The 26033-nt window shown below is 33.1% G+C and overlaps 1 protein-coding gene across 4 annotated transcripts in view; it reads right to left on the reverse strand.

Annotated features, from left to right (window-relative positions):
• The window catches only part of UBL3 (ubiquitin like 3), a 568876-nt gene that overhangs the window by 435856 nt on the left and 106987 nt on the right, over window positions 1-26033 (reverse strand). Inside the window, exon 1 of one of the 4 annotated variants that reach the window (XM_075379125.1) lies at window positions 14694-14712. The exons of the other annotated variants lie outside the window; for them this stretch is intronic. The gene's annotated coding sequence lies outside the window, so the exon portion shown is untranslated. Of the gene's footprint in view, window positions 1-14693; window positions 14713-26033 lie in introns of those variants that run through there. 4 annotated transcript variants of the gene reach the window in all.

A 26033-nucleotide genomic window follows, 5' to 3' on the forward strand; every position in this document is an offset into this window, starting at 1 on the left:
TAAATCGGTTAAAAAATCTAATTTTCGAGACGACGAACAAATAACGATTCAGACAAAAGAAACAAAAACTAATTTAACTTAAGAATGTGTTATTTAAAGATCCAAAAATAAAATTAAAATTGAACCGACTGTAAAGAGACGAACGGGAGGAAAATAAAGTTTTTTGGTAGAAAAAAAGATATGTGACAAACACATTGTAGGTAAAAATATGTGATACACTCGCCGGTATCTTCTTATATTTTTAACCCAAAAATAAAATAAAATTTAGAGGAAAAGAAGTGGACTATAAAGGTATTTAATTAAAATAGACAAAAAAGGATACTAAAATAAAAATGAACTAACTCGTAAAAAAAAAAAAAAATATTAAAGATAAAAACAAAATAAATTATATAATAAAATGCAGCAGCATTGAAACTAAAAATTAATTCATTTCCGTTTCGTTTATATTAGTCAACGAGATTCAACTAATACCACGACAAAACACTCTCACACAACGTTCTCTTTTTTTTCTCCGTACATACATGTATATCTAAAAGGCGCAAAGAACAACCGAAGAATTAAATAGTTTTAGAAATAAAAAAAACCTAATAAAACCAAACACCCTCCTGAATGGATGGATGCAATACGGGTGTGCCGCGCGTATGAGATGAAGATTGTTCGGCGGCTACGTATAGAAACGTAATGAAAAAGGAGGAAAGACTAAAAGGAAAACGATGATTGCCTTTATTACCCTGCTGTGTGTACGCTTATATCTACCCGGTTAGAGATATTTACAGCAACAACCGTGCACACATACACGATTCGACCCTACTACCTTCTTACTACAATTTAACTCGACACTTTAAAAAAAAAAAACAAGAAAAACAAAAACAAAACAAAGCCGACAGCACAATCTGTCCACAACACACAAACGTTAACTATTATAGAGATACAAGAAAAACATAAGCAGTAATAATAATAATAATACTAATAACAGTTGAAGAGTGAGAACAGAATAAAGAAGAATTTTAATTGGGCTAGACACAACGACGCCTCCTAAACAACTATACAAAACACAGACGCACATTTAATACAGACATTCCACCCTGTCATTAAAAACATATCAACCCGCATCGTCATCCCACACATACAGACACTATGTGTATATATAGATGTATGTACCTGTACACACACACACACACACACACACACACACACACACACACACACACACACACACACACTGTGTGTGTCAATATTGGGATATAATAAATAAACTTTTAAAAAAATAATTATAGCTTTCTCTTGTTCGTCCATATCGAGCACTGCTGCAGAGATTTTTCCTTCTTCAGAAAAATTATTTTTGTCCTTTTAATACGACAAATGAATTTGCAATTACGTTTTAAAATTAAAATAAAATGGATTATTTTCCGAAGTAATAACATGTATAATCTACTGGTATATAAAAATATATATTTAAACACGACTAAAACAATTGTAATTAATTTAAATTATAATTACTAATTTGTTAATCGAGTGACCGTAATTAAACTTTACTTGTCCATCTGTACTATTAAATAAAGAGGAAGAGAGTTTTTGTTTGTTCAGGATAAACAAAAAAACTACTCGACCAATCACAACCAAATTGTTACATGTTTCTTGGCATAACTAAAAAGATTTTTAAATATACTTCACCTCGAAAAATCAAAAAAAAAAGATATATATATATAGTAGTAGAGATATCCCGGTTGAAACACAAACTTTAATGAATTGTGAACTGTGAGTCTCTATCATTGTGTGAGCCGGTTTGAACAAAATGATTCGAATCAATCGAATGAATATTATTACAAAAATAATAGAATTAAATTTACGTTAAATAAAATAATATTAAATAAATTTAAAAAAAAAAAATCTGTTTAATAATAATGGGCTTCCCGTGGAGGACTGCGTGTGAGACTTGAGTGGCGAGGTATGAGAGCACCTCGTAGGAGGCTAACCCAGGGGTCGGCAACCTTTTGAGTCAGAAGAGTCAAAAATTACAATTTACAAAATTTCAAAGTTTTTAAAGAGCCACAAAATTTTTAGGTACATACACTTATAATTATTATTTTAACTCTAATTTTTGAATAATAAAAGCTATAAAATAGATAAATAATAAAATAGGTAATTTATTAAATATATATTTTAATAAATACACTTTCGCGGTAATATCCAACAGTAGTACTTTGTTTCTTTTTTGACAATTCTTATCGACTTCAAAAAAGTAGTTGGGTATCTTATTTGGAAAAAAATATGTATTTTAAAAATATAATACTTATTATGTTACCTATCTTTACTTCGGTTTATTATTATTATTATTATTATTATATATATGTACATACATAACTTTGAGAAGATAATTCGCTTTTAACTCTTTTACTTGAAACAACAAACTATTCGTCACAGCCAAAGCACTGGCGAAGACGCCAAATTGTCTTTCGTCGAAAGCGAATTAAAACCTACATAGAAACATCCGACGACGGCGTCATTCGAGAGCTTCTGACGGACTGACGACAGTGACGACGCGTGTCACGGAGGAGGGGTGCGGTGAAAAGCGAGTACAAGTGGCAAAGCGATAGAATCGGTGCCTAATCCTCGTTAATCGATTCAGAACGATTTTTAAATATATTTTTTTTTATAAAATAAATAATATTTGCGTATGGAACTAAAGAGCCGCATGTTGCCGACCCCTGAGCTAGACCAATCATCAATATGAACCGGTAACAAACGGGCGGGGTGCCCCTGGGACGCTGTTTTGGGAAGTGCAATGGGGTGGTCTCAACATCTCTGCAAAAAACCGTCCGATATTCAAAATTCAAACGGAGTATTTGCTAGTTTGCTGAAAGCTAACTTTTGCACGCATCAAATACACTCTCGATCTAACAGATCACGTTTATTGTTAAATAAGCGGATGTCTTCCCCTACGGGTTCGGTATCTTTCTTTGTTCTCGCATCACGCGAGAACCAAAAGACCGATTACTTTCAAATTTTCAGGATACATTTGTGTTATCCCAGGGAAAATTTTAAGCCGTCGACCGAGACCCTAGCTCCCTTTAAGGTTAAGATATTAAAAATATCCTCGGGCTGAAGAAATCTTCACCACAAGGAGGGTGAAGTTGTGAATTATTATATTACATTTATTCATTATTATATTTCTGACACCGTGGAAAGTAAATAGTTTATGAATTTTTCGTCGTTAATTTTTCGTCTACTTTAGTTACCGTAATTATCTTTAGTAATTTAGTTTCTTTTTCAGGTTTCTATAAAGTCTGAATGCTGTAATTATTATTTATCAATATTATTCTCACCACCATGAGGATAACGTACAACGCGGGGATCCAAGAGATGGAGCGGCGACCGATGCGAGCTTTGTCCAGGATGTCGATTCCCATGGCAAATTGAGAATGGAGATCGAAGCAAGCTGTGCGACCTTTGGGTAGATCATGAGGAGCCCCTAAGGTGGCTCCGGACTTCGCCTGGGCTGACCTGAGCCCCGATGATCCAGGTTAGTTAATTATACTTTTTTTTTCATGTATATTTTTTAAATTTTGTTAAGAACGAGGAATTTAAATGTTTGAACATTGATTTTATAAAACAAAATTTCCTATAGTTAGAAATATGTATTTACGTTTCTTATATGAAGAACATAATTCGATTTCTGTTTATTATATAATTTAGTTGTACGCACGTAAAAATTCGTAAAGTTTGTAATTATCATTCTTATTAAGGATTCTCTGTGGTTTTTGTACTTGCAATTATATTTATTAGACGAAATAAAATATCGTAACGTAACTGGATTAACCGCGTAAACAAGTTTTAATAAATGATTTAATCCGTAAATTATTTCAATACGTACTTAACTGCAGGGAAAGAACGATTTATAAAAACGTTTATGATTGTTAAACGTTAAGGTTAGTCGCGTAAACAAAGGGAAATAAAAAAAACGATCTTTATAATGTACAAACAAAACTCATGAGTTCAAATGCCGGTATGAACTTCGTCATATTCTATACCACAAGAATATATATATATATATATATATATATATGTATAAAGGCATACTCAACGTTAAAGAGGAATGCAGTAAGAGATTCAGCTCCAAGAAACCTTGCAAGGATATCCTACCCTTCACGCGAAAAGTACTTTAGAAAGTATTATATAAAATAAACAAATCTTGAATATCCAATCCATGAATACAAACTCTTATATTATGGACATAAGATTTGGATCAAATTGTAATCTTATTCCTTTTTTGGAGGAGGTTAAAAAACCGTTTTCTATTTCAATAACTTCCAAAACGTACAGATCTATTAAAACGTAATAATCGAAATCTTATGAAAACATAATTTTATCTTTTCAATTCACTCCTTTCCTTATACGACTTCGAGAAGAAAATCGCGGGTTTCTAATCCAGCGATAATTCAAATTTAAACAAAAGAAATTTATTTATTTTTTCAAATTTATAACTAAAAAAAAACCTAATAAAAAAAGTTAAATCGTATAATATGGAAACATTAAAAAAACAATAGAAAGGTTAAATAAAGCGTTGTACCGGAAAACAAAAACAAATACGAAATTTATTAATCGGAAAACGACAACGAAATAAATAAAGGATGCTCAAACTTTATGGTTTGACCTAAAAAGAAGGGTAAGGCGAGGATTCTGCTTAGCAACGATCTTGTTTAAAAAAGTTAAAAGATACAATGTGTTAAAAAAAGTATCATAAAAAAATAAAGGAAGTAATGTAGGGGAAGGTTAATAAATCGTATAAGGATGACATGGGGGTTTCAAGAGGGAAAGCACAGATTATTCAACGATAATTTCAAAATTAGTAGACGACATCGGTAAAATATGTTAAAAAAAGAATGAGAAATCGAACAAACAATACAGTACAGTATTTATTTACTATATTTACAGAAAATTGAATGCAAAATTAAAAAAATCTTAAGTTGACACCACATGACTTCCTTTTACGCCTATTAAAATTACATATACACATTTTTAAAAGTACATTATTTCACTAATCGCTTAATAAATCGTACAAGGATGAGAGGTTAATAATTATTAATAAATCAATATATTTAAATTAAAAAAAAAGTTAAAAAAATGAAATGAAATCGTATTCGAACCGATTTGCTTTTCCCTTGTAAGATCCCAATATTTCATTAATTCAACTTTTATTAGACTATAACTCTGGAACCGATGAAAATAAGTACCACTTATGATACATCGTTGAAAAGCTCTAAATGAGGGCTTATTACTGCAGCTAACAAAAAGTCCAAAATCTAATTTTTTCCGATTTCGGGCTGTTTTGGACACTTTTATTTTAGTCGATTCCAATCAAACAGGGATTGTAACAACTAGATGATACAACAGTCCGAAATTCAAAATTAAACATTCTACGGCTAATAGTTTTTGGGTTGTGCGAGATACATACGTACAGCACGCCGAAACTAGTCAAAATGGATTCAGGGATAATCAAAATGGACATCTCCGTTGAAATCTAAAAACCGAATTTTTTCGCGATCGCAATACTTCCTTCGTACAAGGAAATATTTATTAACGTTTCAGACAAGTTTTCCCAAAGTATGTGGTCTCGACGCCCTTGGCAGCCGTAACTTCCTCTCACAGGGACGCCGCGAAATAATACATTGTTTTCATATTTTTAACTTCCGTTTTAAATACAATGTCATAGGACGCGACGTCTAGCGGAATTTGTGTTTTACCGTCGAACGAAAACGTTTAAAATTACATTCCGCGACCTGAAACGTGTTTTAATTATTTTTACCTAACCTTGCAAAAAATATTTCGCAAAGCGTACTTGGTAGAATTTAACGCAGGACGCCTTGGGAAAATCGTGGTGGGTTGGGATCCACCAGGTTAAAGAAAACATTCGACAGAAAGAAACAGTTACCGTGCGGTAAAGAGTTACACTTGAAGAAGCCTCATACGAAGTGTTTTTCTACGGAAGCCAAACACGAATTCTAAGAAAGAGGGGAAAATAAGCTAGAAGTACTTGAAATACGGCAAGGAAAAGATTAATTAAATGGATAAAATAAGCGAGAAACGATAAAGAAAGAGAAGAATAAAAGTTAAATAAGAACAATTCAGTACAGGAAAGTGAAGAGGGCGGGGTTAACGATTACAACAGCGCTAGAAGGATCGGTACAAAGAAAGAGGTGACAAGAAGATAAAAGAGAAATACTCAAAAATACGGCAGGAATACAGAAAAACGAAGACGACCAAGGCGCAGAGACCTGCTTTAAGATTATTGATGAAATTTAATTACGCAGTATATTGAAATCCATTATTTAAAATTAATACGCCTGAACGTTTACTCATAATTATAAAACGGAAAGATTAAAAATTCAATGTTCGTCCTTATTAAAAATAGGTTCTTCAACCAGTGATATACAAAATGAAAATTTCATTCAAAATGATGTTTAAAAATTTTTAAAACTACTATCTTAGTTCAGGGAACCGTTTTTAATTTTACTCTCAACAAAAATCACGGCGAAACTTTTCGCAAGCTGCAAGTCGAAAACGAAGCGGTTATATAACCCGCGCTTACCAGAAATTCTTACAGTTTCTTCCTGAAACACAGGTATAAATTCCAGAATTATCCAAGGACATTTGTTTTAGATAAAGGTAATCTATTTCATTAAAAATATTTAATAATAAATTAAGTAAAACTTTAGTACGGTGGAACGCCAATTATCCGAACCGAGAATTGAAAGGCCGAATCCAGATAATCAGAAATCCGTACGGTTGGAAAAATAAAAAAAGATTTATCATAAGCGACGGACATTTAATTTAAATGTTAAATAAAAAAACAAAAGTATAAAAAAATAAATGTATTTTAGTAAAATTAAAAATATACACAGAACATATACACAAATGTAATAAAAAAAAAAACGGTATTACTTAGAAATTTTCTAATAATAGAATTCCAAAACGGCCAATTAAAAACCGATTAAAAATAAAGATCGATCAAAATAAATTTGCAATTGAAACAAACCTTTATTTGATGAATAATATTTTAGATAAATTTCTTGACAAATGATTTTTAATATTAATATATAAATAAATGATACAATAGAATAAATAATAAAATAAATAAGATAATATAAAATTATTACCAGAAAAAATATACATAAAAAATGAATACACACCATATAGTCAAAAAATTGAAGAAAAAAAACGATTAAAAAATTAATATAACAACTGTTTACAGTAAAAATAATAAATTAATTAAATATATTAATAATAATAACAATAACACAATAAACAGTAATGATTTCAACCTTAGCAAACATAGGGTACACAGTCTGGATTGTGAGACTTGCGATATGATATCGTATACGTGCAAACGAACACATTGATAATGTTAAAAATAATAAACTCGATAACTCTAACTTTCCTAAACATATTTTAGATAATAGTCATACTTACGATCCAAATACGCTTATAAAAATTGTAGATATTTCTTACGATCATTTTATTAAACGTAATTTAGAGAAATTCCACATAGGAGGTTTGTAAATAAAGTAATGACACTAGTATTTTTGGCAGCCAAAGTAGCAACACTGTAAAGTTACTAAGAGTGATTTTTTAGTCCTGTTACCCAATTTTAAATGTAATTTAAGAAAGGAAAATTTAGGTAGAATAAAAAAACGTATTTGTTACTAACAAAAGAGATTTAATAAAATGCTATTACATAATTGTTAATGAGTATGCTCAAAATGCCCAACCCTTGCGGTTATACACGCACGGACTCTTTTCAGCATATTAGCAAACACCTTATTAAGAGTTGCATCGGAAATATTCGTGATTAAGTCTGTAATATTGACTTTAAGTTCATCAATAATGTGAGGATAATTTTTTTTTGGCTTCGGACTTAATATAGCCCCACAAAAAGTAGTCAGAAGATGTGATGTCTGGGGACCTTGGAGGCCGTAAGCCCTTCCTTATTATTCGATCGTCAAAGAACTCTTGCAGAAAATCCACGGTTTCTCGAGACGTGTGGCGCGTAGCGCCGTCTTGCTGAAACCGGCAATACCGATGTTGAGGTTCCAGGAGGCATACAAATTGGCGCACAATATTCCTGTATACTTCACCGTTTACTGTCCGTTCGAAGAATACGGGTCCGACTATACGATGACGAGATATCGCACACCGCACACCAATTTTTTCAGGATGCAAAAATTTGTCTTTAAATCGTTAGGATTTTCAACCGCCCAAATTCGACAGTTTTGACTGTTCACATAACCATCGATATGGATCCAAGCTACATCGCTAAAGAACATCGTGTTTAAAAATTCGATTCCGTTATCGTTTACGAGAGACCTAAACCGACGGCAATATTGCAATCGCTTGTTTAGATCTGGAGGTTGAAGCTCTTGGACTAATCGTACGGATACAATTTCAATTTTTTAGTAACTTTCTGAACTCTCGAATAAGACAAACCGACTTGCGTGGAAAATTTCGTAAACTTTTCCGTGGCGTATTGAGCAATTTTGTTTTAACATTCTCTAAAACATCATCTGTCAAGCGATTTGGTCGACCGCTACGTTTTCTGTCGCAAACACATTACCTGTCTCTCGAAATCGGTTTGCTAGCCTAGAAATTGACATTTTTACTGGCGGAGGAACACCATAAAATTTAATTTGAAATGATTCTTTTATACTCGCGTACGATTTCGTAGTTAAATATTGTTGAAGAATGAAAACTCGTTGTTCTATGGTAAAAGACATTTTGTTCGTAACACGACCGGAAACGGCACAAAGGTTTACACAGCTCAAGGAGAATCAACTCACACTGCCGTGTCTATACCGGTTGAGTAGCGCTACCAACTTCGTGTCGCAAAACAAAATCTCCCTTTCTTAGAAAAAAATTACCAGACATTAACAATCGGGTAACAGGACTAAAAAATCACCCTGTATTAAACATATGGTTATATGAACAACCGATTTACATTAGGTTTTAATACATTTATTCTATTGTTAACACCTGAAACGTAAACAAACTTTTCGTGAAACGAGTTTTTGTTGTGCGTTACAAAAATGAGCGATCAAGTTTTGTGTTAAACTCGTTGAGAATGCTACTGAAACTTTTTAAAAATTTAAAAGGGCGTATGAAGAAGACGCTCTGTCACCAGCCCGAGTTTTTAGGTGGTTTAAAGCATTTTCAGATGGCCGAGAATCAGTTGCGATCGATCCAAGCTCTGGAAGACCGTTAACGTCAAAAAGTGACGTCTATGTTGAGCGAATCAGAGACTTGATTCGGTACGACCGGCGATTAACTGCCAGAATGATCGCAGAACAATTGAATTTGAACCGTACCACAGTCCATCAAATTTTGACAAATGAATTGGACATGAAAAACGTTTGTGCAAAACCGGACCCAAAAAAACCCACTGAACAGAAAAACAACAGGGTGGAAGTGTACCGCGTTCTTCTAGGGCGAATTGAAACCGATTCTGATTTTCTAAAACATATTATCAGCGGTAATGAATCTTGAATATTTTAGTACGACCCGTAAACAAAACGCCACAGCAAGGAGCGGCACACTGCAAACTCACCACGTCTCAAAAAAGGAAAAATGATCGATGAAAAATCAAAACCGTGCTAATTTGTTTTTTCGATAGTAACGGCATTGTGCATAGTTTTTTTACCTACAGCATTGACTGTAAATCAATATATGTTTACCGAGAAATTCTTGAAAGATTGAGAAAAGTGTTAGCTGCATGAGACCAACCATCAAACACAACTGGATACTGCTTCATGACAACGATGTACCTTGTCACACTGCACTCTGAATTAATGAGATTTTGGCAAAGAAAAACATTCTTGTACTTTCTCAACCACCTTATTCACCTGATTTGAGTCCCTGCGACTTTTTCCTGTACCCGAATTTTAAAAAAACACCTCAAAGGAAACCATTTTGGAACAGTATAAAAAAAAAGTAACTACCATCTGAAGGATATTACGGTTTCCGAGTTCCAACACTGCTATGAAGAGTAGGAAAACCGTTTAAAGCATTGCTTGGCTTCAGAAGGGAACTATTTCGAAGGTGATAGAATCCGTGTTTAATTGGATTGTAAATAAAAAGTTTATCCGAATCAATCTCATTAATTTATTTATAGACCTCGTATACGGTAATCGAAAAAATTTAATTAATGCATAGAAATTGTTTAAAGAAGATAAATTATTAAATAAAAACTTATTAATTACTAAATAAAAACAAAGAAATAATAATCATAACTAAAATATAATTTCTGATAACAAGGTTTTCTTTTAATTACATTTCAATCCGCTGAGTATCTTTACATTCTCTTCAGTATACTGTTACATGCAAACAATTGTTGACTGTATAGGTATTTTAACTTTTGACTAATATATAATATATATATACATATATATATATATATATTATAGCATAATATTTAAACTCCTGATGATGGTTTGAAAAAACCATATATATATTATAGCATAATATTTTAACTCCTGATGATGGTTTGAAAAAACCGAAAGATCTCGAAGACTTAATACTTATTTGCTGGTAAGATGGATATATCACTTAATTGCTTTAAATTATTTTAATATTTTAGATTTTTTAAATAGCCCACTGCGGATGTAAGCAGTCCGGATAATTGGTCACCCGGAAAATCGGCATCTCACATATTAAATTATACGTATATGTAATTAAAAATTATATCGGAAAACATCCGATTCTTGGTTATGCTGAGAAAAATCACAGAATATATTTTCGCTGTTGCACCCGTTTAGGTCAAGAACCGCCACGTGTATCGTTCATTTTTATTATACTTTCCAGGACATCAGGAAGTCCCTCGTTCAAAAAGAATGGGCCAAACGAAGCAGAAAGGAGCAGGTAATTATATAAAAAAAAGAAAAAAATAATAAATAAACAAATAAACAAAAATAATTTAGCAAGCGCATTGAAAAAATTTATCGATAAATAAAACTATACTCTACCGACATTTAAAGGAAATAATTAATTTACATAAAAAAGTAAACGACTATCGGAATTATATAAAAACAATTCTGTTAAAATAAAAAACACAAAGTAACCAAATTTACAAGAAAACAAACAATTACATCACGCAAGCAACAAATAACATATTTTACATAATACGAGTACATAATCCCTGTTACATTCCGTAAGCTATACAAATTATGTAATGGTATAATAGAACACCTAGTAAAAAAAGTAAAAACGTACTATATACATTAAAAACCAATTTTGAAAAAAAATTTTATTTTTAAACACAGGAAGAAATGTAATCTATTTAACATAATCTACATTCAGGGTTAATGTTTTTACCGTACAGAAATTATACTAAGATTAAAAATATTGTATAAATTTACAGCGATCAAATCACCTTATTTCCAGCAACCTCAATTTTATACAACGAATCAATAATTCTCTATTATTATCCGACATTAAAAACTCATTTTTAAACATCCTAAAATGCCTCACGGTAAAAAAAAAAATTATTTTTTCCCTTCCAACCTTGTGGCGTCTCTGCCTTCTAGGTTGGAATCTTTGTTGTCAGACATTTTCTATACGCTAAGAAATTTACCTAGCTGCGCGGGTTCGTGACCCCACAATGATTTTACAGATATTCCGATAAATTGCCCGCAGAAATTTATTTCCCGCGCATCTACAATCATCTATTGTAAATATTCAAGGTATACTCGATGACACGTTGAGTTGAGACTACGGAGTAGCATACACCGGCAATTTATAACTACTATTCACAATAAAAACATTCGATTAAGTTATCGGCAGTTCATCGCACAAAAAATTGTAATGTTAACGAGTCATAGAGCCGGTGTTATGCTCGGGAAAAAAAACGGGGTAGCAATACTCAAAAGAGAAATATCATATTTAACTGAATGAACTACATTAAATAGCGCATAGGGAAGATTAAGAATTAGATGATGCGTGGAAAATGTATCTATTATGCAGATTTAAAGAACTGTATACATAATGTTTCGCCGATCTGGAATCAAAAGGAAACATTTAGAAGAATTAGCTCAAGTTTTAGAGCACGATATATCATTTAAACTGCTAAATGAAGTTAGACGGTTATCCAGGTATTTAATAAAAAATTACGATAGATTAATAGAGTATAGTAAAAGTCAGATAGCAGAATGCAATGACCCCCTTTTTAAATACTGTGAAAACATTCTGACTAATTCACAACATCGGTTAGCAATATTTGCTCTGAAAGATGTATTAAACGAGTTTACTTTACATGTTAAAAAAGTAATTTAACAATTATTGATGCTCATCGGTATGTAAAAATTTCAATCAACAAACTAAAATCTCATTATTATAAATTCATAAAACAATTTTGATTTCGAAAAAAAATTCCATTCCAAAAAAAAATTGAATTTATGGCACATAAAAACGTTGATATAGATAAAACATGGAACGAATATTCAGAAATGGAATTTACAATTCAGAGAAAACTAATCAAGGATTGTTGAAGACTTTTAGCGGTACATTAACCTTTGTCCAAACTAACCCTGAATTATCCACTAAACTTTTCGTTTTACATAACATTATGGGAACTTATCAAGAATCCAGCGCAGATTGCGAAACGTGGATTTTCTGTTAAGAATTCCATAAAGCCAAAATACCGAAAGAGATTCGAAAATGAACACTAAGTATTTAACGAAAAAAAAATACGTTTCTCTTTTAATGCTTTCTTTGCGCTTTATGCTTAAGTGTTCCAACACCTTCCTTCCTTTTTCCTGTTTATCCTCCGGAAATTACCGTCAGGTATTACTTCAGAGGATTAACGTGGATGATGTATGAAGTGTAGTCTTGTATAATCTCAGTTCGACCATTTCTGAGATGTGTGGTTAATTGAAAACCAACCACCAAAGAATACCGGGATCTACTCAAATCCGTATAAAAACCTAGACAACACCCCACACCGTCCCACGAAGAGACTACAACTTAATTTGGTCAGCATATGCGACTCCCTCCGGAGGGGGGGGGGCATTGCTTCCTCCAAATAACTAGGGCCCCGGTAGGCGTATTCCTGCTAGCCTATAAGGTATTAATACTGAAAGGACTTCAGTGGACGGGCTGAAGGGAAATCACGCCGGGAGTACTAGGCTCAAAAGCCTAGTCTCCCACGGTCAGACCCAGTAAATAGATTTCAAGCTGGTCCATGCGGATAGCAACGCAAATTACCAAATCCGTCCATAGATAAAACTTAAAATTTATAACCGCCATTAAATAACCCATGAACCCGCCCGAAAAATAGAAAGATACAGCAGCAAGGGACATTGTCCAGGCTCTGTGATCTTTAGGGAGACACATTGAAACTCCCGCCATTCTTGCGTTCCGTTCCAAGTTTGTAAGGATTTTTATTTGAAATTCCAATTAGGGCTTACGTGCTTTGTTCTTGGTGAAACAGTTATTTTTTGCGTTTTGGATGTGGAATTTACTCTCTTTTGAATTCATTCAAATGATAATTTTTTGTAAATATTTGTAGGGGGAAAAATAAAGTAGATAAAATTTGAAGAAAAACAAATTTAACGGAAACAGTAATCGGAATTTAGTTTTTGATCGCGAAAATCAATTCAGAAGAATATTTCATAATGCTTTCTTTACCTGTCAGATCCTATAAAACTAAATGTGATGAGTAGAAGATGCTAATACGAGATCGAGAAGAACTGGAGAAAACGAGAATTACAGCCGCGAAATTATACTTTATTCAATAATAGCTGAACTATAACGTACAAATACTAAGTTGACACCCAGCGCCCGCTCTGGGGTCGGGCAACCCAGACATTTGTCCGGGACGCCAAAATTTGGTGGCTGCATTTTGGCTGTATTTGTGAGAAAAATATTGATGTGTTAAATACCCAATTAATAGAAAATTCGTTCGATTTCTACACAAAATCGTCTTAATGGTATAGCCATTTTGGCAATTGACCATGAAATTGCTGATCAAGTAAATTTAAAACATGTAATAACAACATTTGCAGAACTGAAAGTGAGAAAAAAATGTTTTTTTTTGTGATTTTTAGCATAGTTGATGTTACCTTGTTTTATTTTCAAAATAATGACATTTTGAAAATAAAACAATATCATTTTCAAACAATTCAATTTCAATCAATCAATTTACTTTTTGATTGTTTCTACAATAATACACATTTTTACTGCATTTAAAAATCTAAAAAAGTATACGGTTAACAATTTGTGGCTACGTACAGATATTTCTTAATTAATTTCTACTGTTTTGTTCAGTATTATGTTACGTTACATGTTTCTTCTTTGTAAATATATAATTTTATTAAAATTTAAATTAAATGATTTGATTTTTATATTCTTAAAGGGCAGGCAATTTATCTTTTTGTCCGGGGCAACGTAACCGCTAGAGCAGACGTTGTTGACATCCCTACTTTTTTTAATGGATCCCCAGAAAAATAAACACAGGGGCAGTCGTAGTCAGTGTTGCCAACAAATTTTATGATACACCAAAAATACGACAATCATTTTCATAACGGTAACCACAACAGGCGGTCCCTTCAAGATACAGAAAACGGATCGATATTTTGCAAAAAAATAAAAATGTAATTAATTAAGCATTTAAAACGAATGAAATACATAATTAACCTACAAATACTTACCTATAACAAAACCAATAATAATCTGGTAAGCGGAATTTTCTCACGGTAATAGAAATCAACTCACCTGCAACAAAACAAAAAGAATACACGAAATAATTTTTTAATTCTGAAAAATAAATAACAAATATTATAAATAATAAAATTTCATCACAATGTCCAATTCACACTCCGAGTAGTTGTGGTATTAGTGGAGGTAGGCAAGGTAAAGAAGAATGTGACGTTATCCGTACTACTAACATTATTCGACTTTTGATTAAAAAAATATACAGCGATGCATTTCGGTCGGTTAGCAGAAGCTCTATTAAAACATTACGAAACAAATATATTCACTTAGTGCAGTACTGATATACTCTATTTCTTCTAATTAGAGGTTGGACTCGGCAAGAGAAAAAATAAAAAAATGGGAAAAAATCCTTACGCAGTCGACCAGGCTTTATCTAAATATTAACCTGATCCTTAACTAAATTACTCGCATTCCTTTTATCCTATAATTCATTCCTGTTAACCAGAAGGATCTATCTATAAAAATTTATAAAAAAATTTTTCTAAAAATCTATTTCAAATGTTTTCAAAAATCGTCAAGTTAGTTCGCATCTTTATCGAGTGAAACATTAAAAATATTTCAAGATAATAATGAATTTTTTAAATGGAAAAATTTCTTACGAATATTTCATTTCGTAATGAAATTTATCTTTATTACATTTCTTTTACAAGAAATATTTATTTTTGCGGAGAAAAGAATACACAAGTTAAATGAAGATTGTGAAATTGAGAGAAATATTATTTTCAAAGTTTGTTTTAACTTTTACCTCAACAAATATTGTAAAAAAGGAGAAAATAAGTCATTCTTATTGTTTTTCTGCTTGCAACACATTTATTCGGTTGTGTGTACGGCTGAATACAGAAAACACAAAGTTAATCGCTTTTAAATTGAGGTCAAATTTAGAGAAACCATTGGCCCTACGAATAGTTGTAAAGCTTGTGGTCGCAACTGGAATCGGATCGATGAAACTGACCGCGTGAAGTATTTGGGAATAACCGTAGATCCTGGACTTGTACGGGCAGCTCATATACAATAATTAAAGAAAGCGTGTTGCTTTCTCCTTTTGCGTGTCGATCACATTTTTTCCCCCGTAACAGTTGCCCTAATATTGTAATAAAATCTCTGTACTACGCTTAAAATCGAAATCAGACTGCGATATTGGATGGTGCTTATCACAGTGTGATGCATCCCTTGATCGTGGGACAAAAATACACAATCTCTAAAAAACTTCGTCATGCGTATTCGTTACCGATTTTTCGACAGCGGGACTTACTACCCTTAAGATGACTAAATATTTACAACTTCCTAAAAATTTGTTTTAATAAAACCGGAAATAAACAACAAAATTACTGTTGACGAGTACACAACCAACGATCGCTCGGGAACTTCATACCACCGAGACCGAATAAAATAAGATATTTCGTAGGTTCTTCCTTTACATAGCTCCTCGAATTTACAACACTATACCCGATGAAATAAAGAACTTTACTTTTACAAAATTTAAGTCTAGAAAATAAACGATGTCTTTTAAGAAAAAAATAATGTCGAATGTTTATTTCTTTAAGCTGATACGATGTGTATTCTCTGTATAGACATATATTCTTCTTCCTTTTTATCTACAAACATTTCAACAAACAAAGTAAGGGAAATTTGTGTTGGAATTTTGGAAAGTTAAAATAATCGAAATTTCTTCTATTTGTTATGGAATTCTGATAGTATCAAGGTTTATGGGCATACGTCGGATAATACGTACGAGTATTAGATTATTTCCTTTTGTTATAGGCAGCACAGTGCCTTTAGATCAGAGGTTCCCAAACTTATTTTTCTCATAGACCACTTTCAAAATTTTGCTGGTTCCGGTGGACCCCCTGCAGCTAGTGTACTAGCTCCGGTGGACCCCCTGCAGATAAGTACTTACTACTTTTTCCGACACTGGCAAACGCTAACATCTATTCACTTTACCTTTCTTTTCGAAATTCCGGAAAAAAATGAGTAACGTTTATCCGTGGCAATCGTATTTATATTAGTAACGAATCAAACAAGTTCATGCAAGATTGCTAGCACACACACCACAAGTCGTATTTCGTCCCTTTGCACTTCTGAACAAGCGTTACGGACGGCGGCGGCGACGCTTTGCAAGTCTGGACACGTTCGTTGTACTGAATATGGAATACGCAAGTTTTTACAAGTAACAGTCGCTGAGCTTCTCAAAACATTATCTGCCTAGATCGATACGCAAATTCAAGCCAATATTTTAGTCCTTCACTATCGGAACCAGATGAATTTTCGTGGACCCCCGCTTACGAATTGTGAACCCCCATTTTTTTTGTCACGCCAACGTAAGCCCCCGTCGAGTCTCCCGTGGATCCCTGGGGGTCCACCTGGACCACTTTGGGAATCAATGCTTTAGATTATATATTTTCTTTATTCATTTAACGCGATTAAAATATGTGACGGTAACTTCCACAGAGGTTTTTCTCGGGTTACACGGATTTGAATACTAGATCGTGGATACCGGTGTTCTTGGTGGTTAGGTTTCAATTTACCACACATCTCAGGAACGGTCGAACTGAGACTGTACAAGACTACACTTCATTTACATTCATACATAACATATTATCTGAACGGTAAAAAAGAAAAGTTTTTTCTCGGGAGTACGTAATTTCTCAAAGGTTTAAAAAACTTAGAAACTTTAACAATGTTATTAGTTTTTTTAAGTACAATTAACAATTAAGCTGTTAAGAATTAGTATGAATTTGCTGTTAGAATTTTTTTTGTATGAAAACATAATGAAGCTATGAAATTATGTAAAAAAGAGAAGAGAAGAAATAATGAATAAATAAATAAATAAATTTGGGCCATTAACTAAAATATTCATCTCAAATACAAAATATTAAACTTTTCTTTGTTTTTGTTTTTCAAATGATCATCAACTCAGTGTCATTTAAAGGTCAAAAAAGGCGAAGAGATCGATAGTGCTTATTCATAAAAATTGATATGTTAACATCTCAAATAACGTCGATTTTTTTTTAACAACACAAATGTGAATCGCTCATTCATTTCCTTTTCTTTCAGTACAAGTGCCGAAATAATTTTTAATAAATTTAACGTTAATACAATTTAAATTTATACAAATAACTTTTATAATATTGCTTTACCAGATGTGCGTATGTTTATGGGAGAGCAAAATATATTCTTGTTTGATGATCCCATACATAAAAAATGTGTCAGGTGACCTGACGTGAAATACAAGTCGCTTCCTAAAACCGATAAAACATGAACAAAAATATGAATATTCTAAGCCGACTAATTAGGAAACGTTTGGAATGAAACCGTTTCCTACTGCCTTCTTCAGCGTGTCAAATGTACTGCTACACAAATGACACGGCCAAACCCGGTTGATATTCAAAACTACAAGCGACATTTCCAGTATATTAATCACAGGGACTCGCGCTGTATAATGAACATTACGCGCGCGCACACACGCACCCAAATACACACGTGCTCGCGCTATTAACGAAGCATGGGAACCGCTAAATAACCTTTCAACAGTTAAAGAAAAGAAAATTTATTAAATTTAGCTCTTACCTCACCCCAAGCAGTCACGGGAGGAGGAATTCAAAAATTATAAATGGAAACATAGCGACATTTTAAAGGGCATTGAATAAAAACAACGTTGAAAATACAACTCTAAATCAAACTGACGGCCAATTAATGTTTTTCAGACGGTTTCAAAAATCACCTACAGTAAGTTTAAATACTTCTGGGATATTATACTATAGAATTACTGTAATATGAAGTAATATAATATAATTTTGTATATACGTATATATGTATGTGTATATACTTCCTATATATATATATGTATATTATTAAACAAATTATAAATCCGTTTACCAATAAATATTTGTATAAATTTACATCTTAGCGCTTTCGGAAAATTATTTCCATCTTCAGGGACGTAACGTAACAAATATATATATATATATATATATATATATATAAAATAATAATACTTCACATATATAAAACACATATACAAATATTTTTTTATTTATCTCATTTAATACGTGAAGTATCATTATTGTATGTATAATTAGTTCCGATACGTCCCTGAAGATGGAAATAATTTTCCGAAAGCGCTAGGATGTAAATTTATACAAATATTTGTTGGTAAAGGGATTTATAATTCTTTATATAGTATCATAATAATCAGAGAACGTATCGTAACTGATCAAAATTTTGAGTACCAGGTTTTTTTTCATTTGTAAACTTTTGGAAGACCTCGCCATGGCCAAAAATGTAAAAAAGAAACTACACCACGATTCTTTTTCCTTCTTTCTCGTTCACTCTATCGCTTTCTATCTGTAGCGTGTATATTTGTGTTTGTATGTATATACTTATTATATTTATATCTAGTCGCTAGCGTTTATTTCCTTCACAGTATCTGTGGAATATATTTAATAATAATCTACAAATTTGGTATACGTATATGAAAAATTGATTCCGATGAATTTATATGAAAATCGAACGAGAACGTAGGTTAACTAATCGTGGAATTTAAACAGGCGATTCAAAAAGGACTTCGTAACTTTAAAAGCGTATATAAAAAATTTATTGAGAAAACGTATAGATTAGGTTGAGGTTTCATTTCATAGAAAAACCTATCACGTTTTCACTCGCGTAGTTCATTGATACCAAGTTCGGCCACCTGCGTTGTTACCAGTATCGTTAAAAATAGATATAATTACTGGTGCGAAACGAGCTCGCTGTTTGTTTTGGTTTCATGATTTGCAGTGATTTGCTCTTGGCCCAAACCTTCGTGCAGGAAGGTTGTTCTGTTAAACATACAAAATCACCAGGACGCCCACACGTCCCTGAAGACGCTGTGGAACAACTCAGAGAAAGCTTTACTTGTACTCCGACGAAATCAATTCCACGAGTGTCACGTGAGACTGGCATTCCACAGAAGACTGTTTAGCGCGTATTACATAAACGACTGTACTTGAAGCCGTAAAAACTAATCGCGGTTCAACACATTACAGATGACGAAAAGGTTACCGGGCTGAAGTTTTGTGCGCAAATGATGGATAGAATTGCACACTACGATACATTTTTAGACGATATAATTTTTAGCGATGAGTCAACGTTTCACATCAGCGCCTGCCGAATACGGGGTAGCGAAAACTCACATGAAACTTTGCAACACCATCGTGACAGCCCTAAGGTCAATGTTTTTTGTGCCCTAAACAAACGACTGTACGGCCGTCCTTCTTCCACGGGGAAACCGTAAATGGTATCGTTTATCTGGACACGCTTCAAAATTTTCTAATTCCTCAGCTAGACGATGATGACCCAAATGGACGCCATTACTACTAGCAAGACGGGGCTTCACCTCGAAGTTTCAGATTTTCTTGATACTTTATTCCCAGGTCGGTAGATCGGTCGTGAAGTTCCAATCGCATGACCACCCGGCAGATTTGACCCCGGTAGATTTTTTCTAGCGGGGTTTCATTAAAGATCGAGTTTATGTACCGCCTTTGCCTGCCGATCTTGTTGAAGTAAAAATTCAAATTAACGCCGCAGCTGAAGAGGTAATGCTCGACTTGCCGGCAACAGTCTGGAATGAAATCGACTTTAGACGGGAAGTATGTCGCATTACAAACGGAAACCACCAAAGTGAATGTTAAGGGACAAACTTGATGTGCTTTTCTACGAAATTTAGACCTGCACCGAATCTGTAAGTTATCTAATTAAATTTTTAGAAGTCGTAAAGTCCTTTCCTGAATAACCCGGTACTATATAACTGTACAAATTTGCAATACCCACTGCTAGAATTTTTCTCAATACGGTGAAAATTCTGAAGAGGGAGTAAATAAACAACTAAAATTCATCCACCATTTTGGGTTCTTCAAAACTTCATAACTAATGTCAGATGTGTTTCGGGTTTTGGATGAATCGTTTGATATTTGTTTCGTGAAAATCAATTCAGCAATAGTGGATGTAAAGGGACACAAATAAAGAATAATAAAATGTCTAAAGTAATATATCTATAATACTCAGACATCCTGTTGGACAGTCTGGTGAAACAAACATTCTAATAAATATACAGCCATAACGAGTTAAAAATATATATATATATATAAAGGTGTTCCAAGGCGAAGTGTACTTATATCTGTACTCATAGATCTTAAATTCGATAAACAATAATGCAATGAACTTAAAAAAAAAATAATTTCATATTTGTGCAATTTACAACAAAAAAAGGTACATTAAAAAAATAACCAGGAAATAATAACTTACAACTCGCCGATTATGCGTACGTACTTAGATTACACGATATATTAATAACTTGAAGCAATAAAAGTCAATAAGTAGGTACTGAATAATAATATTAATGCAAAAATATTGTTAGTCACGTCACGTTTGCCTTGACCTGAGAAGTGAACGAATGCGTACCTATTTGAAACACCACCACTATTACACAACACGTACAACTTATTTTAAAACAATAACTTTAACATTATAAAAACTAAAGACTAAAAACATGAGTAAGCAATTTTTTTTTGTTACAGTAAAAATATGTACATAATCTAAATAAAACTATCATTATCAGTACTTTGTTCAAAATCAATTTAATTCAAATTATTTTTAAATTTAATACAAGATTGATTTTTTTTTCTTTCTTATTTGTCCCGCTCCCCAGAGTCGGACACATGCTCAAACGGAAACTCAGCTCTGTTGGGGGGGGGGGGGTGACATTGCCTCAAACCACCCGGGCAATAACCCCGGGCCCGGCTATGCCGTTCCCAAGGCCACACCCAAGTAGCTGGGACTCGGTCTTTTCTTGCCATGCTTCAAATAAGGAGACCCCGAAGGGGTACCCTCAACGGGACTACGGTCTTAATTTTTCCCCCGGCGGCTCCGGAAGGAGTCCCCGCCCGATAATCGAAAGTAAAACGCCGAAGCATCCACCTCTCCCGGACGGAGCTGTCCGGGAAATTGTATAATCGGGCCTTTTTTCTTCGCTGAAAAAAAACTATTGATGGAAATATTTATCTCGATATTTCAAACGATTACTACTTTTGCTCGACCGGACGAACTCGAAAACGTACAACAAATTCATTTCCAATAAGATGGCGCATCCCCGTACTTGAATGTATTCGTCAGCCAGGCTTTGAACAGAAAATTTGGACATCGATGGGTAGGCCGGTAAGGACCTATATACCCTGGCCACCAACGAGTCCAGACCTGACTTCTTGCGATTTTTTCTTGTAGGGGGTAAATAAAAAACACTGTTCGTTCGAAAAAATACGTCACTTAAAGAAAAGTATTAATGAAACCGTGTAAACAAAACAGAAGATATGTTAATTCGGGTAGAAGCAGAGCTGTGTAACGATTGAACATTTGCCGAGCGGCTAATGTGCACATATTGAAATTTATTAGTTATGTAAAAAAACTGTTTGAGATGACAAATTCTATATATAAAGAGCATAAAATGTAAGTATTTTTGTTTTCATTTTCAAAACCCCTCACCATTCTTTAATGAAGACCCTAAACACAAAAAAATAAATAAAACATTATAGATACAAATAAAACACATTCAAAATTACAATATATCAACTAGTTTATGAATAAACAAAAAAGTAGATAATAAAATTAATAAGTATAGCCAAAACTAAAATTTTCGACAAAACAAAATATCGCTATAACTTTCTTATTAAGTAAAATAACGAATTCGTCTAAAGTTCCTATTATTCTTTGGACAAGGACCTAAAATCTACCTAAGTAAAGTTTTCTGATATCACTAAACTATCGGGCAAGGGGGTGGAAAAATCGGGTTTCGAAAACAAACAAAAATTATATCTTAATAGGCACAGCATCGAATCGGTATAAAGTGATCGTCAGTCCGCTGAATATTACCTAAAACTTTTGTCTGTAACAATTTTTGGTATGATCAACCCTTACGGCAAGGGATGACCAAAATGTTAACTCAAATTGTAAGAAGATGGGGCTTGTATGCTAAACATGTGAAACTTTTTTCACATGCAATCACTGTCGTATTCAGCAAATGTAACATTTTTTTTAACTTTAAGGTGGAAATCTTTTTTTATCTCCTACTTAGCAACGGTGAAATCTACCTTCATCTTCCGGCGTGCCGAAAGGGATTTTTTTAATAACAAGCTATCAAATTTGAGGACCGAATGCACACAAAAACAGTACTTTTCTTCTTGCATCACTGTGCACGAAGTTTCAATGGCTTACGAAAAAAATTACGGGGAACGCTTTTATAAATGTTAGTTAAAAAAGGGTCCAACAAGATGAACGTTTCGGACTTCATCGGAAAGACGATCGAATTGTTTCTACGACTTTGACATATATCTATGCTTACCCGATGAGTGTCCTTTTAAAAAGGTTTCAAAAAACTGTTCGCACCAATTACGTACGCTTTTGTCACTCGGAAAATTTAGACGATAGACTAGCGTATAATTTCGACGTTTAACACACGCCTATTTTGTTTTTGCAAACCGGAACACGCACCTTGCTTTCTCTTGAGGCGACGCCATAATAGTGCAGGCTTGACTGATAAAAGTTTGGCCTGTGCAACAGTCTAACGCAGTGCTATCTTAAGGAGAATATGTACACTAAAGTTTAATTGTTTTCGCTTCAAGATCAGCCGTTAAACAACATTGACTGCTGCAAAATAAAAACTATATTCGTTCTAGAAACTCCGAAGTTCTTTTACGGAAACCTGGTATTTTAAAAACAAAAAAGCTTAGTTATACATTGTTATTTACGAATTATACACCTTATAACACAATATAGTACATAGATGTAGAGCCGTTTGAGATTTTTTTTCTTTCTTTTTCTACTTAGCCTACGGAACCACCGTTAGGTATTACTTCAGAGGATGAATGAGGATGATATGTACGAGTGTAAATGAGGTGTACTCTTGTACAGTCTCAGTTCGACCGTTCCTGAGATGTGTGGTTAATTGAAACCCAACCACCAAACAATACCGGTATCCACGATCTAGTATTCAAATCCGTGTAAAAATAGCTGATTTTAGTAGGACTTGAACGCTGGAGCTCTCGACTTCCAAATCAACTGACTTGGGAAGATGCGTTCACCGCTAAACCAACCCGATGGGTTTTAGAGATGATATCGGTTTTATTAAACATTACTCTCATCTTGTCCCGTTCGATAATGAATTTCTCACAGTTCCCAATTTATAAGGAATAATAAAGACGATTATGTGTACACCTCTTTCTCGAGAACAGATATGAAATCTATTATCGAGTTGAATACAACAAAGATTCATTAGCAGTAATTTGTTTATGCTGATAAAAGAACTGAAAAATATATAAAATGGGACTTCAGAAATTAACTCACGGAAAAATAAAATTATCTTAAAAGTAAAAAATCTTCTTTGACAACTTTCTTTGCTTTTTCAGGGTGCTCCCACTATTTTGTTTTTCCTGTAATTAAGCGGACAACAGATTTAGACGGTAATCAATCGTTTTATTTCCACTTAATCCGCGCCAAATATAAAATATTTTCAATTTTGACCGTAAAAGTATTACTACTTCATCATTAACAAGAAGTACAAATAACATCGGTAAAAGAATAAAAAAACGTGTCGCCGTTAAAATCTTTTAAAAACAAACCTTTATAAACGTTTGAATGAATGCATTACATAAAAAGACACAAACCCACATAATAAAATAGTAGAGGAGAATCTCGTTATAGATAAACAAAGGAAATGAATAAAATCAAACCCGGATGTTCAGCAAAGAAATAAAAATAAAATAAATACGAGAAGGAAGAATTAAACACAAATAAAGATATAATTTTTAAATATGAACCGAAACGATGGAGATGAATACATTTTACTGATAAATATTTCAGACGTAAATAAACTAACGTATGTACACAGCAATAAACTAAAAACAGTACTGTTTATATCGCATCTTCGTTTAGTCAAATGATTTATAATCATTATTATAAACAAAATACAACATAAAACCCTTCATAATAGACCGACACTAACAGATAATACCGGACTATCTTATCACAAATAACATCCTGATGTTCGTCCCACAAACTCGATCGCCCACACACAGATTCTTTTCCACCCTTCTACATAATATACATATAAACCCTATCTATTTATTTTAATTCTAATTTTTCACCGCTGTTTTTTTATAATTTGAAACAAAGAGCTGTGATAAAACAGACTGTTAAAGACCATAATATATAAATGTATACAGTGTAATCGATTAAAAATAATAACTTACAACAAAAACAAGATTTAAATAAAGAAAAACAAAAATTAAGTTTTTTTTTTTTTTATAAGAAAGCACAAAAAGAATAATTTTTTCTTTAAATTTCAACTTTTAGAAACCTACGAAAAAAAACAAGAATTTATTATTAAACATTACTTTTGACAAATTAATTCCTTTTTTTTTTTTGTCTTCAGTCATTTGACTGGTTTGATGCAGCTCTCCAAGATTCCCTATCTAGTAGTGCTAGTCGTTTCATTTCAGTATACCCTCTACATCCTACATCCCCAACAATTTGTTTTACATACTCCAAACGTGGCCTGCCTACACAATTTTTCCCTTCTACCTGTCCTTCCAATATTAAAGCGACTATTCCAGGATGCCTTAGTATGTGGCCTATAAGTCTGTCTCTTCTTTTAACTATATTTTTCCAAATGCTTCTTTCTTCATCTATTTGCCGCAATACCTCTTCATTTGTCACTTCCACCCGTCTGATTTTTAACATTCTCCTATAGCACCGCATTTCAAAAGCTTCTAATCTTTTCTTCTCAGATACTCCGATTGTCCAAGTTTCACTTCCATATAAAGCGACACTCCAAACATACACTTTCAAAAATCTTTTCCTGACATTTAAATTAATTTTCGATGTAAACAAATTATATTTCTTAGTGAAGGCTCGTTTAGCTTGTGCTATTCGGCATTTTATATCGCTCCTGCTTCGTCCATCTTTAGTAATTTTACTTCCCAAATAACAAAATTCTTCTACCTCCATAATCTTTTCTCCTCCTATTTTCACATTCAGTGATCCATCTTTGTTATTTCTACTACATTTCATTACTTTTGTTTTGTTCTTGTTTATTTTCATGCGATAGTTCTTGCGTAGGACTTCATCTATGCCGTTCATTGTTTCTTCTAAATCCTTTTTACTCTCGGCTAGAATTACTATATCATCAGCAAATCGTAGCATCTTTATCTTTTCACCTTGTACTGTTCCTCCGAATCTAAATTGTTCTT

The sequence above is a fragment of the Lycorma delicatula genome, chromosome 11, assembly GCF_047948215.1.
Source record: "Lycorma delicatula isolate Av1 chromosome 11, ASM4794821v1, whole genome shotgun sequence".
In the NCBI taxonomy this organism is placed as follows: Eukaryota; Metazoa; Arthropoda; class Insecta; order Hemiptera; family Fulgoridae; genus Lycorma; species Lycorma delicatula.